The 22708-nt window shown below is 41.4% G+C and overlaps 1 long non-coding RNA gene across 2 annotated transcripts in view; it reads right to left on the bottom strand.

Moving 5' to 3' along the window:
* LOC137231068 (uncharacterized) overlaps positions 1–22671 on the bottom strand; it is a 377188-nt gene extending 354517 nt beyond the window's left edge. For both annotated transcript variants that reach the window (XR_010946382.1, XR_010946383.1), the window contains exon 1: positions 22550–22671. This is a non-coding gene — a long non-coding RNA (uncharacterized lncRNA). The remainder of the gene's footprint in view (positions 1–22549) is intronic.
* Positions 22672–22708: the final 37 nt, after the last annotated feature.

Raw genomic sequence — 22708 nt, 5'->3', positions numbered from 1 at the left:
CAACCCGCTGAACCAACCTTAGCCACTGGGGACAGACACCAAAAACAACGGGAACTACGAACCTGCAGCCTGCAAAAAGGAGACCCCAAACACAGTAAGATAAGCAAAATAAGAAGACAGAAAAACACACAACAGATGAAGGAGCAAGATAAAAACCCACCAGACCTAACAAAAGAAGAGGAAATAGGCAGTCTACCTGAAAAAGAATTCAGAATAATGACAGTAAAGATGATCCAAAATATTGGAAATAGAATAGGCAAAATGCAAGAAACATTTAACAAGGACCTAGAAGAACTAAAGATGAAACAAACAATGATGAACAACACAATAAACGAAATGAAAACTACTCTAGATGGGATCAATAGCAGAATAACTGAGGCAGAAGAATGGATAAGTGACCTGGAAAATAAAATAGTGGAAATAACTACTGCAGAGCAGAATAAAGAAAAAAAAATGAAAAGAACTGAGGACAGTCTCACAAACCTCTGGGACAACATTAAATGCACCAACATTCGAATTATAGGGGTTCCAGAAGAAGGAGAGAAAAAGAAAGGGACTGAGAAAATATTTGAAGAGATTATAGTTGAAAACTTCCCTAATATGGGAATGGAAATAGTTAATCAAGTCCAGTAAGCACAGAGAGTCCCATACAGGATAAATCCAAGGAGAAATACGCCAAGACACATATTAATCAAACTGTCAAAAATTAAATGCAAAGAAAACATATTAAAGCAGCAAGGGAAAAACAACAAATAACACACAAGGGAATCCCCATAAGATTAACAGCTGATCTTTCAGCAGAAACTCTGCAAGCCAGAAGGGAGTAGCAGGACATACTGAAAGTGATGAAGGAGAAAAACCTGGAACCAAGATTACTCTACCCAGCAAGGATCTCATTCAGATTTGATGGAGAAATTAAAACCTTTACAGACAAGCAAAAGCTTAGAGAGTTCAGCACCACCAAACCAGCTTTACAACAACTGCTAAAGGAACTTCTCTAGGCAAGAAACACAAGAGAAGGAAAAGACCTACAATAATGAACCCAAAACAATTAAGAAAATGGGAATAGGAACATACATATCGATAATTACCTTAAATATAAATGGAATAAATGCTCCCACCAAAAGACACAGATTGGCTGAATGGATACAAAAACAAGACCCATATATTTGCTGTCTACAAGAGACCAACTTCAGACTTAGAGACACATACAGACTGAAAGTAAGGGGATGGAAAAAGATATTTCATGCAAATGGAAACCAAAAGAAAGCTGAAGTAGCAATTCTCATATCAGACAAAATAGACTTTAAAATAAAGACTATTAGAAGAGACAAAGAAGGACACTACATAACGATCAAGGGATCGATCCAAGAAGAAGATATAACAATTGTAAATATTTATGCACCCAACATAGGAGCACCTCAATACATAAGGCAAATGCTCACAGCCATAAAAGGGGAAATCGACAGTAACACATTCATAGTAGGGGACTTTAACACCCCACTTTCACCAATGGACAGATCATCCAAAATGAAAATAAATAAGGAAGCACAAGCTTTAAATGATACATTAAACATGATGGACTTAATTGATATTTATAGGACATTCCATCCAAAAACAACAGAATACACATTTTCCTCAAGTGTTCATGGAACATTCTCCAGGATAGATCATATCTTGGGTCACAAATCTAGCCTTGGTAAATTTAAGAAAATTGAAATTCTTTCAAGTATCTTTTCTGACCACAATGCTATGAGACTAGATATCAATTACAGGAAAAGATCTGTAAAAAATACAGACACATGGAGGCTAAACAATACACTACTTAATAACGAAGTGATCACTGAACAAATCAAAGAGGAAATCAAAAAATACCTAGAAACAAATGACAATGGAGACACAACGACCCAAAATCTATGGGATGCAGCAAAAGCAGTTCTAAGAGGGAAGTTTATAGCAATACAATCCTACCTTAAGAAACAGGAAACATCTTGAATAAACAACCTAACCTTGCACCTAAAGCAATTAGAGAAAGAAGAACAAAAAAACCCCAAAGTTAGCAGAAGGAAAGAAATCATAAAGATCAGATAAGAAATAAATGAAAAAGAAATGAAGGAAACAATAGCAAAGATCAATAAAACTAAAAGCTGGTTCTTTGAGAAGATAAACAAAATTGATAAACCATTATCCAGACTCATCAAGAAAAAAAGGGAGAAGACTCAAATCAATAGAATTAGACATGAAAAAGGAGAAGTAACAACTGACACTGCAGAAATAGAAAAGGTCATGAGAGATTTCTACAAGCAACTCTATGCCAATAAAATGGACAAGCTGGAAGAAATGGACAAATTCTTAGAAATACACAACCTGCCAAGACTGAATCAGGAAGAAATAGAAAATATGAACAGACCAATCACAAGCACTGAAATTGAAACTGTGATTAAAAATCTTCCGACAAACAAAAGCCCAGGACCAGATGGCTTCACAGGCGAATTCTATCAAACATTTAGAGAAGAGCTAACACATATCCTCCTCAAACTCTTCCAAAATATAGCAGCGGGAACAACACTCCCAAACTCATTCTACGAGGCCACCATCACCCTGATACCAGAACCAGACAAGGATGTCACAAAGAAAGAAAACTACAGGCCAATATCACTGATGAACATAGATGCAAAAATCCTCAACAAAATACTAGTAAACAGAATCCAACAGCACATTAAACGGATCATACACCATGATCAAGTGGGGTTCATTCCAGGAATGAAAGGATTCTTCAATATATGCAAATCAATCAATGTGATACACCGTATTAACAAACTGAAGGAGAAAAACCATATGATCATCTCAATAGATTCAGAGAAAGCTTTTGACAAAATTCAACACCCATTTATGATAAAAACCCTGCAGAACGTAGGCATAGAGGGAACTTTCCTCCACATAATAAAGGCCATATATGACAAACCCACAGCCAACGTCATCCTCAATGGTGAAAAACTGAAAGCATTTCCACTAACATCAGGAACAAGACAAGGTTGCCCACTCTCACCACTCTTATTCAACATAGTTTTGGAAGTTTTAGCCACAGCAATCAGAGAATAAAAGGAAATAAAAGGAATCCAAATAAGAAAAGAAGAAGTAAAGCTGTCACTGTTTGCAGATGATATGATACCATACATAGAGAATCCTAAAGATGCTACCAGAAAACTGCTAGAGCTAATCAATGAATTTGGTAAAGTAGCAGGATACAAAATTAATGCACAGAAATCTCTGGCATTCCTATACACTAATGATGAAAAATCTGAAAGAGAAATCAAGAAAACACTCCCATTTACCATTGCAACAAAAAGAATAAAATATCTAGGAATAAACCTACCTAAGGAGACAAAAGACCTGTATGCAGAAAATTATAAGACACTGATGAAAGCAATTAAATATGATACAAATAGATGGAGAGATATACCATGTTCTTGGATTTTAAGAATCAACATTGTGAAAATGGATCTACTACCCAAAGCAATCTACAGATTCAATGCAATCCCTATCAAACTACCACTGGCATTTTTCACAGAACTAGAACAAAAAATTTCACAATTTGTATGGAAACACAAAAGACCCCGAATAGCCAAAGCAATCTTGAGAATGAAAAACGGAGCTGGAGGAATCAGGCTCCCTGACTTCAGACTATACTACAAAGCTACAGTAATCAAAACAGTATAGTACTGGCACAAAAATAGAAAGATCAATGGAATAGGATAGAAAGCCCAGAGATAAACCCACGCACATATGGTCACCTTATCTTTGATAAAGGAGGCAGGAATGTACAGTGGAGAAAGGACAGCCTCTTCAATAAGTGGTGCTGGGAAAACTGGACAGCTACATGTAAAAGTGTGAGATTAGCTCACTCCCTAACACCATACACAAAAATAAGCTCAAAATGGATTAAAGACCTAAATGTAAGGCCAGAAACTATCAAACTCTTAGAGGAAAACATAGGCAGAACACTCTATGACATAAATCACAGCAAGATCCTTTTTGACCCACCTCCTAGAGAAATGGAAATAAAAACAAAAATAAACAAATGGGACCTAATGAAACTTCAAAGATTTTGCACAGCAAAGGAAACCATAAACAAGACCAAAAGACAACCCTCAGAATGGGAGAAAATATTTGCAAATGAAGCAACTGACAAAGGATTAATCTCCAAAATTTATAAGCAGCTCATGCAGCTTAATAACAAAAAAACAAACAACCCAATCCAAAAATGGGCAGAAGACCTAAATAGACATTTCTCCAAAGAAGATATACAGACTGCCAACAAACACATGAAAGAATGCTCAACATCACTAATCATTAGAGAAATGCAAATCAAAACTACAATGAGATATCATCTCACACCAGTCAGAATGGCCATCATCAAAAAATCTAGAAACAGGGCTTCCCTGGTGGCACAGTGGTTGAGAGTCCGCCTGCCGATGCAGGGGACACGGGTTCGTGTCCCGGTCCGGGAAGATCCCACATGCCGCGGAGCGGCTGGGCCCGTGAGCCATGGCCGCTGAGCCTGCGCGTCCGGAGCCTGTGCTCCACAACGGGAGAGGCCACAACAGTGAGAGGCCCGCGTACCGCAAAAAAAAAAAAAAAAAAATCTAGAAACAATAAATGCTGGAGAGGGTGTGGAGAAAAGGGAACCCTCTTACACTGTTGGTGGGAATGTAAAGTGATACAGCCATTGTGGAGAACAGTATGGAGGTTCCTTAAAAAACTACAAATAGAACTACGATATGACCCAGCAATCCCACTACTGGGCATATACCCTGAGAAAACCATAATTCAAAAAGAGTCATGTACCAAAATGTTCATTGCAGCTCTATTTACAATAGCCCAGAGATGGAAACAACCTAAGTGTCCATCATCAGATGAATGGATAAAGAAGATGTGGCACATATATACAATGGAATATTGCTCAGCCATAAAAAGAAACGAAATTGAGCTATTTGTAATGAGGTGGATGGACCTAGAGTCTGTCATACAGAGTGAAGTAAGTGAGAAAGAGAAAGACAAATAGTGTATGCTAACACATATATATAGAATTTAAGAAAAAAAAATGTCATGAAGAACCTAGGGGTACAACAGGAATAAAGACACAGACCTACTAGAGAATGGACTTGAGGATATGGGGAGGGGGAAGGGTAAGCTGTGACAAAGCGATAGAGAGGCATGGACATGTATACACTACCAAACGTAAGGTAGATAGCTAGTGGGAAGCAGCCGCATAGCACAGGGAGATCAGCTCGGTGCTTTGTGACCGCCTGGAGGGGTGGGATAGAGAGGGTGGGAGGGAGGGAGACGCAAGAGAGAAGAGATATGGGAACATGTGTATATGTATAACTGATTCACTTTATTATAAAGCAGAAACTAACACACCATTGTAAAGCAATTATACTCCAATAAAGATGTAAAAAATAAATAAATAAATAAATAAGGCTAAGCTGTTATAGAAAAAAGACACCAAAATAGAAGTTTATTTTTTCCTGAGCTAATACTCTAAAGAAAATGGACTCTAAGAGGCAACCCAAGGTCTTAGGCTGGCAGAGTAGAGCTGTCATCCTTAATACATGATTGTGGCCTCTTTTTCTGATTCTACAAGGAACTTGTGAATTCCTTGCTAGTTAGAAGTCCAGAGTGAGTATTTTCTCTTTAAGGAGGTAATGCATAAGGTGCACACATCACTTTTACGTATATTGCATTGACTCCATGTTTGTCATATGTCCACACCTCCATGCAGGGGAGTTTAGAAAATATGGTCTGTAGCCAAGCAGCCATGTGCCCAAGTAAAACTGTACTACTGAAAGGAGGAAAGGGAGAACAAATTCCTGGAGACAATTAGCAATCATATACCCATTATTTCATATTGAATGTGAAGTACTGGTATGAAGGTACTTTGCCTTTTATTTTCTCATCAGTAAACCACAAGAAACTAAAATAAGACCTGATGGAGAGGAATAAGCATCATCCAGATACCTGGATTTTGAACCAGGTGCATTACCTGAATGGGACTTTGGGTTATTAGAGAAGAGTTTTGCTCTATGTGTGCGGGGACTGTGGCAGTTTTCTCACTTAAGTCTAGGAGGGAAAATGTACAAGGATATTTGTCATTGCATTATTTGGTGATAGGATATGGAAGGAAATCTCTCTTTATCTCTGGGAGAGTAAATACATGAATGTGTTAGATGCATACAATGGTTTACTACACAGCAGAAAGCAGTAATAGATTAGATATATGCATGGTAATATAAGTGAAACTTAAACACATAGTGCTAAGTTAAAAAAAAGTGATTCATGCCTTAATACCATTTGTATAAATGTAAAATACACAAAAAACCCAACATACATATTTGCATGAACTCCAACAAAAATATACAAATTAACTCGTTAAAATAATTACTCATGGTAGGGGAAATAATGAGAGTAGGAGCCCAAGGAAAAACGTGGAAAATTAAAATAGAAGATCCTCATGTATACCAATGTTACCTGCCATGAATTGCAAAGAATGATGAACCACCCTCTGCATCTGAGGTCCTAATAGAAAAAAGAGTGACTTATGAAAGAGGAGTGGGAAGCAAGTGGTAATTCCACAACTGAAAAAGATGGAGTAAGACGGGTCATATCTACCCTCCCTCCTGAAATAATAAAACCAGAAAAAAAATGTATGAAACAATGTCTTCCAAGACACTGGACATTAGTCAACAAAACAAAGTGATCCCTGAGAAACAAGAACAAACAAGGTGACATCTACACTCGCTCTACTAATGAATGGCCTAAAGAGGGTTTCCAGGCCACACTGCAGACAAACAGGCGGTCTGAGTTGAGACGATATAACTGGAAGTCTCAAGGCCAAGATGGCTAGAGCTTGCAGGACAGAGTACTGCAGAGGAGAAATCTGGACAGAGAACACTGAATATCTGCAGAGGATTCCTCTATAACCTTCAACTTAGTACTAATCAGCACATGCAAGGGAGGACACTCCCCAAAACCAGTGGGTGAAAGACATTCAAAAGGAAAAGAAGAAATGGTATCCAGCACTGACACGGGATGAGAACGGTACTGTTTGCTACCAGCCAGACTAGAAAATCTAACAATTCAAAAAACATCAGTTGTGGTACCCAGAAGGATTTAGCCTAAGTAGTAGGGCAAAATTAGCCCCAAACCAAACATTGTTCTGGTTCCACCCAACAACGCTGACACATTAACACCCAAAAGGATCAATTGTTTCTAAGTACCTTAACTGTGTCTTGGAACAAAGCTCAAGAATATTTATAGGAATAGAAAATATCTGGCATACAACAAGACAAAATTTACAATCTGTGACATCCAGTATAAAATGACCAGCCATGCAAAGAAGAAGAGAAATATGCTAAACATAATAAAGAAAAAAATGAATCTCAATAAAAACCATCCAGAAATGATACAGGTGACAGGATTAGCAGACAAAGACACAACTGTATTCTATAAGTTCCAGAAACTAGAGGAAATATTTAACATGTTAGAGATGGGGAAAATTTTTTTTAATTCCCAAATTGGACTTCAAGAGATGATAACTACAATTTCTGAGATAGAAAATACAATGAACAGATTAACAGTATATTAGATATCACAAAAGAAAATATTAGTGAATTTGAAGACATAGCAATAGAAACTATCCAACACAAAACATGGAGAGGGGACTTCCCTGGTGGCGCAGTGGTTAAGAATCCGCCTGCCAATGCAGGAGACAGGAGTTCAAGCCCTGGTCTGGGAAGATCCCACATGCCATGGAGGAAGTAAGCCCGTGCACCACAACTACTGAGCCTGCGTTCTAGAGCCCGTGAGCCACAACTACTGAGCCCACGTGCCACAACTATTGAAACCCGCGCGCCTAGAGCCTGTGCTCTGCAACAAGAGAAGCCACTGCAATGAGAAGCCCGCACACCATAACAAAGAGTAGCTCCCGCTTGCCGCAACTAGAGAAAGCCCGTGTGCAGCAATGAAGACCCAATGCAGCCAAAAATAAATAAGTAAATTTATTTTTTAAAAACACATGGAAAGGAAAAAGACAAAAAAAAATGAGCAGAGGCTCAGTGAGCTGTTTGGCAAATTCAAGAGACCAAATATATGTATTTTTGGAATCTGAAAAAAAGAGGATAAGGGGCAGAAATACAGGTGAAAATAATAGCCAATATTCCCAAAACTGATGAAAACTATACATCCACAGACCCAAGAACCTCAATAAACCTCAAGTACAAGAAACATGAAGAAATATACAAGAAAGAACATCATAATCAAATTACTAAAAACCAGAGCTTAAGAGAAAAATTCAAAGCAGCCAGAGATAAAAGGTATGTTTCATCAGAGGAACAAAGATAAAAGCGGTAACAGATTTCTCATCAGAAACAGTGGAAGCCAGAAGAAAGTGAAGCAATATCCTTAAAGAACTGAGGAAAAAAAAGAAACTGTCAACAACCTTGAATTCCATCCCCAGAGAACACACCTTTAAAAGGTGAAATAAAGACATTTTCAGGCATTAAAAAATGTGGAAATTTTTATTACCAGCAGAATGGCACCACAAAGAATATTAAGGAATCCTTCGGGCAGAAAGAAAATGATTCCAGAAGGAAATATCTTCTCTACCAAAGAAATGAAGAGCACCAGAGATGGTAACTACATCGGTAAATATAAAATATATTTTTATTACTTAAGTTCCTTTAAAAGGCAGTTCACTCTTTAAAGCAAAAATAATAAAATATATTTTTTAAAAAAATAATAAAATGTATATTTTTCAGCATTACAAAATATGCTGAAGTTAAATGTATGACAGCAATACCACCATGGTCAGAAACAGAAAAATGGAAGTAGACTGTTGTAATATTCTTAAATTATATGTAAAGTGGCATAATATTACCTGAAAGTAGACTGTATTAAATTAACAATGTGTCTTATAAACCTTAAATGAAACACTTAAAAAATTATAGCAAATGAGGCAATAAAGAAGAAGATATAGAATCGTTAAAATGTTCATTTAATCCAAAAGAGGGAAGAAAAACAGAAGAAAAGAAACAAAGAATAGATGGGACAAATGAAAAACAAATAGCAAGATGGTAGACTGAAACTCAACCATATAAATTGGCACATTAAATATAGATGGTCTGAACATCCGCATAGATAAAAAAGCAAGAACTCTATGCCTACAAGAAACCGACTTTAAACATAACACAAATGGGTTAGAAATAAATGCACAAAAACCACATAATCATTCCAACACTAATAAAGCTAGAACATAGCTTGAAAGGGATCTTGTTAGCCAAATTTTTAGCAGAGCATAAAAAAGAATAATGGCAGAGAAATAGAAAATAAAGAACTCAATTCATTCGTTAAGGCGACTATTCCTCTGACACCCAAACCTAAGACATTACAAGAGAAGAGAACTACAGCTATACATATCCCTCATAAATACAGATGCAAAAAGTCTTAACAAAATTTTAGCCAATCAAATCGAATAATATTTTTAAAAAGAATAATATATTGTGACCAAACGGGGCTTGTCCCAGGAATCCAAGGTTGGGTTAGCATTAGAACATTAGTCAGAGAAACTTATATATTAACAAACCATATGATTATTTCAATGGATATAGAAAAATTATTAGATGATGTGAATGTTAGTTTTGATGCCTCGACTTGGCTAGGCATAGCACCCAGTTATTTAATCTATACTAATCTAGGTGCAGCTGTGGAAGTATTTTGTAGGTGTGGTTAACATCTACAATCAATTGACTTAAAGTAAAGGAGACTGTCCTTGATAATGTGGGTGGGCCTCATCGCAACAGTTGAAAGTCCTTCAGACCAAAATCTGAGATTTTCCAAATGAGAAATTCTGCCTCAACACTGCAGCATCAATTTCTGCCTGTGATCTGCCCTACAGATTTTGGATATGCAAGCCCCTACAACTGCATGAGGCAATTCCTTGAAACAAATCTCTAGACAGATAGATAATTTATACATATATACATTTATTATTTAGTTAATATATTCATAAACATGTATTATTTAAAATACTATAATAAACGTATATTTGTTATTTAAAGTCTCTATATATGCAGGACATACATAAAGAGAGAGAGAAACAGAATCTTAAGTATAAGTTTTCTGAATTGGTTTGGGATCTCTGGAATTGGTTCTCTAATCAGACTATATTTAAAGGCATTAATGACATCACTTCCAGTGGTAAAAAGCACTGATAGTCTGTGGTGTGCTGTGGCAAAAAATATACAAAATATCATCACTGGATACTCTAATCAAATACTTATAAAAAGCAAGGTGCTGGGTGACTGTATTTGATACCTAGTTTAGTTAAAATAACAAGGATAATGAGATTGGCTGGTTGCTCCTAAGTGCACTGGAGAAAGTAGGAAAAGAAAAGGAAGAGTTCAAGCCCTCAAGTTCCCAGCTCAAACGCAGCGTCAATTAACTGAAAGTGTCTATGCCATCCGTGAAAGAAAACTGCATCTCCTACAGCGGCAGAACTGAGATTTCTGAAAGCCTAACTGAGAGTCTCATCCTACGAGCAGCTGAATTACAAAGCAAACTGAGTTCTCAACTTCACAGGGTATACACTCTGTTAAACAGAGAGCACTGTCTGGGAAGGAACAGGATCCTGAAGATTGGAATGGGGACATAGGGGCAGATCCTGATGCAGCTGGGGATACTAAACCCTTAAATCCCGCTGAGTCTTCTTTGCAGCCCTTCTCTCCCCGTCTGAAGAGGTTAGCCCAACTTTGCCTGAGGAAACTGTAATGACCCGTCCTGAGTAGCTGCCTTGCAAGATGCTGCTGGCTCTCCTCAGGGCCCACCCCCCAGGATGACCCATCTTTGTTTCTAGACCTATAGCAGGATTCAAATCCCAGCAGGCCCCCACCGGTGAGACACAAAGTGTGACCTGTTAGGAGGTGTACTACACTCGAAAAGAACTGCATGAGTTTTCCAATTTATACAGACAGAACTCTGGAGAATATGTGTAGTAATAGACATTAAGGGTGTGGGAAAAATGGTAGAACTGGATCAGGTCAAATTTATTGATATGGGCCCACTAAGCAGAGATTCAGGATTCAATGTTATAGCTTCAGGGGTTTGAAAGTTCCCTAACTGTTTGTTTGGTTGATTAGCTGAAACACGGACAAAAAGTTGGCCAACACCACGTGAAAATGAAATGCCAGAACTGCCTTGGTGTACTGTAGAGGAAAGTATCCAAAGGCTTATTAGGGAGATTAGAATGTTACAATGAATTTATCACATAAGACCTGCTCGCTCTGTGTGAGAGGGTCCAAGTGACATGCCTTTCGCCACAACCAGGGGGAAATAAATGGTGAGGGGAGCCCTGGCAACCTTAACTGTGGTCACTCTTCTCTGTAGCCCAGAAATGACAGCAGGATCTACCGTCTCTGAATAAGATACTTAAATGCGATAGAGATAATTGGATCCCATGGTAGCAGGGGTCACGTGGGGGCACTTAACCGTCAAAGACAAGGTGGGTGTGATTACCATAGGACAGCCGGGTCAAAGCAGTAGTCAGAATAATCTGACTCACAGGGTCCTATGGCATTGGCTAGTTGATCATCATCCCTAGAGGAGAAATAGATGGGCAATCTGCTAAATGAAGCAGAAGAGCTCTAGGTCAAGTGTATAGAAGTCTAACTTGAATCAACAAAACAGAAGGTGATGCCCCTTCAATCAATTCTCAGACTTGAACGTGTTTCACCAGGGTGACTGTTCATTAGGGAAAAGGAAAATAATCAGACTTTGGGGGATTACTGAACACAGGTTCTGAACTGTCATTAATTCCAGGAGACCCAAAATGTCACTGTGGCCCATCAGTCAGAGTATGGGCTTGTGGAGGTGAGATGATCAATGGGGTTTTAGTTCAGGTCCATCTCACAGTGGGTCCGATGGGCCCATGAACCCATCCTGTGGTTATTTCCACAGTTCCAGAATGTGAAATTGGAGCAGACATACCGAGTGATTGGCAGGATCCCCACACTGCCTCCCCAGCCTGTAGAGTGAGAGCTATTATCATAGAAAAGGCCAAGCGGAAGCCACTAAAACTGCCTCTTCCTAGGAAAACAGTAAACCAAAAGCAACGCCATGTTCCTGGATGGATCAGAGATTGGCGCCACCATAAAGGACTTGAAGGATGCAGGGCCCGTGACTCCCACCACATCCGCGTTCACCTCCCCTATCTGGTCAGTGCAGAAACCAGATGGATCTTGGAGACTGGCAGTGGATTATCATAAACTTCATCAGGTGGGGACTCCAATTACATCTGCTGTTCCAGATGTAATATCCAGATGTGATTTCACTGCTTGAACATATTAACACATCCCTCCTACCTGTTATGCAGCTGTTCATCTGGGAAAGGCTACTTTCTTCATGGCTATAAGTAAAGACCACCAGAAGCAGTTAAGCTGGCAACATGCCTTCACTGTCCTAACTTAGGGGTACATCCGTGCTCCAGCCTTACGTCGTTAAGTTCGTCCACAGAGACTTGGCTGCCTTTACCTTCCACAGAACATCATGCTGTTTCAGTCCACTGATAATATTAATGACATTGATGAGCTAGCAGGCTAGAACTGGCGACTATTCTAGACTTATTGGTAAGACATTTGCACATCAGAGGGTGGGAAATAAATACAAGAAAAATTCAGATGCCTTCCACCTCCGTGAAATTTCTAGAAATCCAGTGCTGTGGTACATGTTGAGATATTCCTGTATATCCCAGGCACAATGCCTAGCGGCCCACTTTGGATTTTAGAGGCAACCTATTCCTCATTTGGGTCGTTACTCTGGCCCACTTCCAAGTGACATGAAAAGCTGCTAGTTTTGACTAGGGCCCAGAACAAGAGAAGGTTCTGCAACCGGTCCAGGCTGAAATGCATGCTGCTCTGCCACTTGGGCCACATGACCCAGCAGATCAATGGTGCTTGAATGTCAGTGATCAATAGGGATGCTGTTTGGAGCCTTCGGCAGCCCCCATAGGCATTTTTCTAAGAGAAATGAAAGGATATGAAAGGATATCTCCATACTCTCCAAAGACTTGCACACAAAAGTTCACACCAGCTTCATCTGTAATAGTCATAAACTTCAAACAATCCAATGTCCACCGATAGGTTAATGAATAAGCACGTTATCATATATCCATACAGTGGAACACACTTCTCAGGTATAAAAAGGAATAAACAATTGATCCACCTCAAAATAACTATGCTGGGTAAGAGAAGCCAGACACACCAAAATCCATTGTGTATGATTTCATATATGTGAAGTTCTGCAAAATTCAAACTATTCTAAAGTGAAAGAAAGCCTGGGGGAGGGGGCAGGGCAATGCTGACAGGGCAGGAGGGAACTTGTGAAGATGACGGATACGTTATCATGACTGTGGTGGTGGTTTCATAGGTGTATACATATGTCAGAGCTTATCAACTTGTGTGCTTTTAGTATGTGCAATTTATTTTATGTCAATTAGACCTCAATAGATCTGTTAACATATTTAAATAGAATGACTGCATGGAAAAAATGCTTTTATGTTTCCCATTCAGAATGATATTGTAAGTCAAGGAAACACCCTCCTATCATGGTTTGCTATGAGGTTTCTCTGTTTTGCTTTTAGTTTAAAGTCATGAATGAATATTGAATATTATTACATGCTTTTTCTGCATCTGCTGAGATAATATGAATTTTCTCTTTTAACTGTTAATGTAGCTAATGACTATGGAATTTAATGGAGTGGGCCAAGACAGTGTACCTTGAACTCATCACATACTTCTCATCCTCTTAGGAGCCCAATGCATCAGAAAGTGTTTTCTATAATAGGGACCTAGTTGTTCTGCCATGGGAGAGACTGTTAGAACACTTAGTATTTTGTACAGCCAGACGTAGAATTTAAGCCTAGGTCTCGTTAACTTGCAGGTCATTGTTATTTCCATTTTTATGTGCCATGAAAACAAATCTTGAAAACTATTAAAATTATCGTTGTCGGGCTTCCCTGGTCGCGCAGTGGTTGAGAATCTGCCTGCCAATGCAGGGGACACGGGTTTGAGCCCTGGTCTGGGAAGATGCCACATGCCGCGGAGCAACTAGGCCCGTGAGCCACAACTACTGAGCCTGCGCGTCTGGAGCCTGTGCTCCGCAACAAGAGAGGCCGCGATAGTGAGGGGCCTGCACACCGCGATGAAGAGGGGCCCCCACTTGCCGCAACTAGAGAAAGCCCTCGCACAGAAACGAAGACCCAACACAGCCAAAAATAAATAAATTAATTTTTTAAAAAAAAATCATCATTGTCTTTTTCAGTATCTTGATCATCAAAATGTGACCATTCAGAGAACCCACAGATAGAAAGGAACTGTTAGGGACTGAATTGTGTCCCCCTAAAATTCCTATGTTGAAGTCCTAACCCCCAGTATACCTTAGAAGTGACTGTATCTAGAAACAGGGCCTGGTGACAGTTAATTTTATGTTAACATGACTGGCTACAGGGCGCTCAAAGTAAACATGATTTCTGGGTGTGTCTGTGAGGTGTTGCTGGAAGAGATTAACATTTGAATCAGTGGACTCAGTAAAGTAAAGCATCCTCCCAAACGTGGTGGGCCTCATCCAATCCCCTGAGGGTCTGAACAGAACAAGAGGCAGAGGAAGGAGGAAGAATTTACCCCTTTTCTCCTGCCTCACTGACCAAACTGGGACATCTCATCTCATCTTCTCTGGCTCCTGGACTGGGATTTATACCACAGCTCCCTGGTTCTCAGGTTTTCAGGCTCAGATTAAATTACACCACCAGCTTTCCTGGGCATCCAGCTCACCAATGGCACATCCTGGGACTTCTCAGCCTCACTGGCAACTCCTCGTAATAAACGTGCAGCTACATGTACATATAGGTATATGTGTATATGTTCTGTTTCCCTGGAGAACCCTGACAGATACAGGCCTTTAAAGGGTGACTAAGGTTAAATGAGGTTACATGGGTGGACCCTAATCCTACATGACTGGTGTCCTTAAAAGAGAGGGAGACACCGGGGAGGCACCACAAAGGAAAGGCACATGTGAAGACACAGCAAGACCGCCATCTGCAAGCCAAGGAGAGAGGCCTCCATAGAGGCCAGTCAACAGCTTAACCTTGGACTTCCATCCTCCAGAACTGTGAGTCAATAAATTTCTGTTGCTGAAGGTCTGTGGTATATAGATTATTATAAGAGTCCCAGCAAACTAGTTCGGGAGCTTACTCAGTACTCCTTATTCCTGAAATGACCAGTTCCTCTCATCTTCATGGGAAATTTAGCCATCCTCCAAGGCCCACTCAAATGTCACCTCTTCCATGAAACATCCCCTAATTCTCTGCATTCCCATGTTCTGACACATTTTTTTTATAGAACTTTACACATTGTGTCAGTGCCTATCACTAGACTGTGAATCCTTTAAGAAAAGCAACCATATAAAATCCAGCTTTAAATTCTCAATATCTGGTTAATGTCTGTTGGATGAATGGATGGATGGATTTATGAATAGAGAGTGAATGAATAAATAATATGCAATTTTTCCCTGCTGCTTTCTGGTACCTATTTATTTTTCAACACTGCGTCTAAGGCAGGGTGTGAGATGTCACAGCAATGTCCCAGCCCCTGCATAGCTTCTTTCAGATGACTCGTTTTCTAATTTATGCAAAATCTCCTCCTCCTTTTTTGGTATTTCCATACTTTACTCTTCTCATTATATCATCCATCAACCTCCTGGCCGTCCTTCTCATTTACTGAGAACATGTGTACCAAGACCATGGTCCCTCTCCCTAGCTTAGCATTAGTGACTGCCAATCCTGTGTGGATCAGCCTCTAAAAAACAGATTCAGAGTTTCTTCCTCAGCCCTAATACGTTATCCATACCCTACTTCAGGAACTCATTACTTTGCCGCACCCAGACTTCACCATCACAGAAACATTTTCATCTCTAGATACGAAGGTTCTGTAGAAAGTCAAATAATGGATTCCCAAAGATGTCCTCACCTTAATTCTCAGAACCTGTGACTATGTTACCATACATGGCAAAAGAGATTTTGCAGGTGTGATTAAGGTAAGAATCTTGACATGGGAAGACTCTCCTTGGTTGTCTGGAAGGGTTCAATGCAATCACAACGGTCTTTGTAAGAGGAAGACAGGAAGGTCAGAGTGAAAGAGACGTGACAACAGACGCAGAGGATGATGTAACATGAGGCTGTGAGCCAGGGGATGCAGACAGCTGGAAAGGGCAAGAAAGCAGACCCTCCCTTAGAGCCTCCAAAAGGAATGCCACCCTGCCAACTCAGCCTAGACTTCCGACCTCTCGCACTGTAGGAGAATAAATGTACTGAGTTTGTAGTAATTTGGTAGAGCACCATCAGCACACAAACCCAGGCTCCAAGAGACAAATCTATAACCACAGACTCCCGTTCTTCTGGCTCGCTCCCTCTCTCCCAGGACCCCTAACCCTGTTCTCACAACTCATTTCCCTCTCCTATTGCATTTCCTTCCCTGGACACCCAGATACCATGAATTTAAATCTGAACAGCTCTCTCCTCAGGATGTCAAGGTCTGAACACCTCATCCTTTCACTTCCTCTACCCAGACACCTCAAATATCACAGCAAACCAGCCTCCTTCCTTCTCCTCTCCTATACTGAGAGTGCTAAACACCTCGGGAGAAAACAGCTCAATAACACATACTGGCACCACTACAAAGTCATGATATTTAACCTCAGCTTGGCCCTTGGTCCCCCTTCCTTTTTCTCCATAACCTTCATTACTTCCTTCTAATTCTTGTAGCAATAATTCCAAACCATCAACTCTTCCCAAGTCACCTGTCCCGTCACTACCCCTCTTTTCCCTGCATTACCATGACTCCTCTTTTTGAGAGAAAATCGAGGTGGGACATGAGCTGCCTCCGTCCTGTCCTCTTGCTACAGCACCCCTGCCTTGTCCCTGCTTGTTTCTCACGGCTGCCTCTACCTAAAAGCCCCCCCACCATTCCCCTTGCTCTCTGTACCCTCCATTCACCTAAAATAGCTTACCTCTTTTTCTTTTTCCAACTGAAGAGTAAACTTTCTATGAAGACTTTAATGGCATCACCCAATTCCCCAGTTGACCACCCTCCTCTGAGTTCCCAGGTTATTGTACTTCTACTGCAACTAGCATACCCCACGGGATAACATTTAGTTATATTTATCTACTTACATGTCTGTTTTGTTTTGGGGGCAAAATTAAGCTCAGAGACTGAGCTTGTCTTTGCCAATAGTTTATTGAGCACAGGTTCACTGTGGGAATTGTACAAGCAAAGAGCACACAGGGTAATGTCTCTTAATAAGCCCATAAAGAAATAATAGACACCAAACAAATGATCAATTTCACTCTTGTTCCGGGCAAGGGGAGATGAAAGAAATAAAGACCAAATGTAGTTCAAGTTGTACCTTTATACGAGCTGGTACCTGGGAAAGCCACCAAGAGATGACTTCCAGCTGCCAGCTCACAACTAGAGTCCGTTGTTGCTAGCGTACGTTGCTAGGGAACGAGGTGCGGGTGCTGGGGCCAGGCAAGGCTGCTCCAAGGGTTATCACTCCAGGGACCTTCTCAGTGCTGGTGCCACTGCCCAGAGGAGCACCCCTCTGGCAGGAACGCTGTCCCCTCTCTGCCTGAGACCACTGCACAGCTTCCCACCACTGCCGGCCCAGAGCAGCCTGGCCACGGCAGGAGCAGGTGTCTCAGGATCTTCAGAGACCTAGATCAGCAAACGGTGGCTTTTGCCCACGCAGAAACTCTCAGATATTCCTCACAAACTCTCAGTATTTAGAGTCTCAGTGTCCCCTCCCCAGGGTTGCTTCCCCACATGTTCTTATTGATAAGCCCCCAGGGGTTCCCTCAGCAGATGAGCTGCTAAGTGCTTATCAAGGTCAAGTGATGAGATGACGTCACAACATACTTTATTCTTATATCAAAACAACTTTACTTCTAAAAACAACTTTTTTGGGTCTTTTGTCATAAAGAAGTGGATTAAGTCAACTTAAGTCACAAACAAGTGGATTCGAAACCATACCAAAACAATACACATGAAAATGACTATACTACCCAAAGCAATCTACAGATTCAATGCAATCCCTATCAAATTACCAATGGCATTTTTCACAGAACTAGAACCAAAAATTTTCAATTTGTATGGAAACACAAAAGACCTTGAATAGCCCAAGCAATTTGAGAAAGAAAAATGGAGCTGGAGGAATCAAACTCCTTGACTTCAGACTATACTACAAAGCTACAGTAATCAAGACGGCATAGTACTGGTACAAAAACAGAAATATAGATCAATGGAACAGGATAGAAAGCCCAGAGATAAATCCACGCACATATGGTCACCTTATCTTTGACAAAGGAGGCAAGAATATACAATGGAGAAAAGTCAGCCTCTTCAATAAGTGGTGCTGGGAAAACTGGACAGCTACACATAAAAGAATGAAATTAGAACACTCCCTAACACCATACACAAAAATAAACTCAAAATGGATTAGAGACCTAAATGTAAGGCCAGACACTATCAAACTCTTAGAGGAACACATAGGCAGAACACTCTATGACATTATTCACAGCAAGATCCTTTTTGACCCACCTCGTAGAGAAATGGAAATAAAAATAAACAAATGGGACCTAATGAAACTTAAAAGCTTTTGCACAGCAAAGGAAACCATAAACAAGATGAAAAGACAACCCTCAGTATGGGAGAAAATATTTGCAAACAAAGCAACTGACAAAGGATTAATCTCCAAAATATAAAAGCAGCTCATGCAGCTCAATATCAAAAAAACAAACAACCCAATCCAAAAATGGACAGAAGACCTAATAGACATTTCTCCAAAGAAGACATACAGATTGCCAACAAACACATGAAAAGATGCTCAACATCTCTAATCATTAGATCAAATCAAAACCACAATGAGATATCACCTCACACCAGTCAGAATGGCCATCATCAAAAACTCTACAAACAATAAATGCTGGAGAGGGTGTGGAGAAAAGGCAACCCTCCTGCACTGTTGGTGGGAATGTAAATTGATACAGCCACTAGGGAGAACAGTAAGGAGGTTCCTTAAATAACTAAAAATAGAACTACCATATGACCCAGCAATCCCACTACTGGGCATATACCCTGAGAAAACCATAATTCAAAAAGAGACATCTACCACAATGTTCATTGCAGCACTATTTACGATAGCCAGGACATGGAAGCAACCTAAGTGTCCATCATTGGATGAATGGATAAAGCAGATGTGGCACATATATACAATGGAATATTACTCCGTCATAAAAAGGAATGAAATTGAGTTATTTGTAGTGAGGTGGATGGACCTAGAGTTTGTCATACAGAGTGAAGTAAATCAGAAAGAGAAAAACAAATATCATATGCTAACGCATATGTAGGAATCTAGAAAAACAGTACTGATGAACCTAGTGGCAGGGCAGGAATAAAGACGCAGATGTAGAGAATGGACTTAAGGACACCGGTGGGGGGGGGGGTGCTTCCCTGGTGGCACAGTGGTTGGGAGTCCGCCTGCCAATGCGGGGGACACGGGTTCGTGCCCCAGTCCGGGAGGATCCCATATGCCGCAGAGCAGCTGGGCCCGTGAGCCACAGCCGCTGAGCCTGTGTGTCCAGGGTCTGTGCTCCGCGATGGGAGAGGCCACAGCAGTGAGAGGTCTGTGTACCAAAAAAAAAAAAAAAGGACACCAGCGGGGTGGAAGGGGAGGCTGGGATAAAGTGAGAGGGTGGCATTGACATATATACACTACCAAATGTAAAACAGCTAGTGGGAAGCTGCTGCATAGCACAGGGAGGTCAGCTTGGTGCTTTGTGACAACCTAGAGGGGTGGGATAGGGAGGGTGGGAGGGAGGCTCAAGAGGGAGGGGATATGGGGATATGTATATATGTATACATATCACTTTGTTGTACAGCAGAAACTAACACAACATTGTAAAGCAATTATACTCCAATAAAGGTGTAAGAAAAACAAGACACAACAGTGTCTTTCTGGCGGTCCAGTGGTTAGAACTCCGTGCTTCCACCATAGTGGGCATGGTTCGATCCCTGGTCAGGGAACTAAGATACCACATGCCACATGGCCAAAATGTAAAAAAACAAAAACAAACTCACAACAACAGTGTCTCTGTCCTGTAACTAGACTGAGTCCCCTTAGGTGAATTACAGTGTCCTATGTGTCCTGTTATCCCCAGCACTCTGGCAAGATGCCTAGAGTATTTTGAGAAATGATAAGAAGGAAAGAAAGAAGGATCTCAGAGATAGTGAATGATATGGCCAAACAGCCAGCCTCCCCCGCCATGTCCACACACCGTCACCACCACCAGACACCAGTCCTGCTCCCACCTCCCCCCAGTGATTAATCTGTTTGGAGAATGAGGCCCTTCGCCCCAGACCCCCAGGCAGCAGCTCACACCAGTCAAAATGACAAGTGCGCTGGCACGTTCATCTGCAGATGCTGCTTCATCGTATCCACTTCAGAAGCAGGAAGGCACTCTCGGCTACCTCAGTGCTCCAGACCATCTGGTCAGGTGGCACAGCGCCCACTTACAAGGTCAGTTTTTCCTGCCCGGAGCATTCCAGATTCTGCTGCAGAGTAAACTTCCTCTCTGAACCATCTTGGGGAATTCTTCAGACTCATCCTCAGTCCCTCCAACATCCACTTCTTTTTTATATATATATAAGTTTATTTATTTATTTATTGGCTGTGTTGGGTCTTTGTTGCTGCGCGCAGGCTTTCTCTAGTTGCAGCGAGCGGGGTCTACTCGTTGCAGTGCACAGGCTTCTCACTGTGGTGGCTTCTCTTGTTGTGGAGCACGAGCTCTAGGCACACAGGCTTCAGTAGTTGTGGCACACAGGCTCAGTAGTTGTGGCTCGCAGACTCTAGAGCACAGGCTCAGCAGTTGTGGCACATGGGCTTAGTTGCTCCATGGCATGTGGGATCTTACCGGCGCAGGGCCCGAACCCATGTCCCCTGCACAGGCAGGCGGATTCTTAACCACTGCACCAACAGGGAAGTCCTCATCATCCAGTTCTTATTTTAGTTCTTGGCTCGGTGGCAGGGACATTTCTCTGTGATCTTCTAACTGCCCCTGAGGACAATGGAATGGTCTGGGAGGACAAAGACAGCAGCACTCACTTCTGAGGCTCCTTTTCTGTGAGAAGCAGAGCACCAGTGAAGTGGCCAGCGTTCTGGGAGCTCAGGAATGTGCCCAGTTCGCTTTGTGGGCACTTTGATGCTAAATCCAACTTTTGCTTTAGAAGTGATAGTCATGAACTATGCCCCACATCTAAACAATGGTTCCCTTTGCATTCAAAAGAGATCTTTACCCCAATAGCTGAAACGGAGATGAGAGGAGAAGCCACGATGTGCTTCCTGTTGGCACAATTTTGGGTTGGAGTTTGCCTGAAGATTCCTCTAAATATGTGGGGACTAAGGCCATCATGATGAAAAGCTGCTAACAGCACAGAGAGTGCTGAAGACAACCATGAACAGCCCTGTACAAATGATACACGTCCCGTGCCAAAATAAAAAGGAAAGCCACATGCACACAGAGCTCCTGGGGGCCAAAATGCAGAAGGAAGCCGGCTTCACATGAAACTGGCACCAACACTCTTACACCTGGTCAGTGCTACTGTCGAATACTTAATTTTCCTACAGGTAATTCCGTCTGTGTGGGCAACTGAAGGCAAAAAACCCAAAACCAATCAAACAGAGCACATTCCCAAGCAAATCTATCAGAAGACTGTCTGAACATACATCTCTATCTCTGCTTTCTTTTCCTATATATTTGGGGAGGAAAAGGGAAGAAGAGATGGAGGGGAATAGAAAGGCAGCAGAAAGGCTCCCTTCTCTTTGAGGTCTCCCTTAACCACTACAACCCACGGTGACCTTTCCTTCCCCTCATACGTATAATAATTTGCATTTGACCATATCCCATACTGACGTGCATTATTAAATATGCACTCATGACCCAAGAACTCGTCTCCGCAATTATCTGCAAGGTCCTTGAGGACAAGGACCGCTTCTACTCCTCCACACTACCTATCACAGGGATTGAACCTAGCAGATGCTCAAAAGATTTAATTGCTCGGGCAATGCCACCAGCAAATAACCCCAAATCACAAAAAAAAGATTTTATTATACGGTATTATGAAATTTTAGGAATAAATCTATCTCTGTGTTAATGTTTTATGCCTTGTATTCAGCAATTCCTGAGCACAAGTTCGCTGAGCTGAGCTGGGTGTTGGGAGACGGGCGCTGGGGAGTAGGGGGTGAATGTTAAAATGTATCACCAGGCCAACTAAAATATGCCCAAATGAGATTAAAGTAATTGGACTACTGAGTTTGCTTAAACGGTACCCGGTGTTTGCAAACTTCATTTAATCCCTAGAGCGGGAAGTGAGTCTCGGAGGGTCCTTACCTGCAAGCCTGCTCGCAGGTCCCCATCTCTGGGAAGTGGGCGCACGCTTGGCTAGCTCGCGCTGTGCGGTCACGGAGGCTTCTCACCACCAGGGGGAGCCGGGCCGCGCCGGGCCGCATCGGGCCGCGGGGCGCGCGGCGCTCTCCCGACATGCCTCGC

The sequence above is a fragment of the Pseudorca crassidens genome, chromosome 9, assembly GCF_039906515.1.
Source record: "Pseudorca crassidens isolate mPseCra1 chromosome 9, mPseCra1.hap1, whole genome shotgun sequence".
Classification (NCBI taxonomy): Eukaryota; Metazoa; Chordata; class Mammalia; order Artiodactyla; family Delphinidae; genus Pseudorca; species Pseudorca crassidens.
This window is presented reverse-complemented; position numbering and strand designations above follow the sequence as displayed.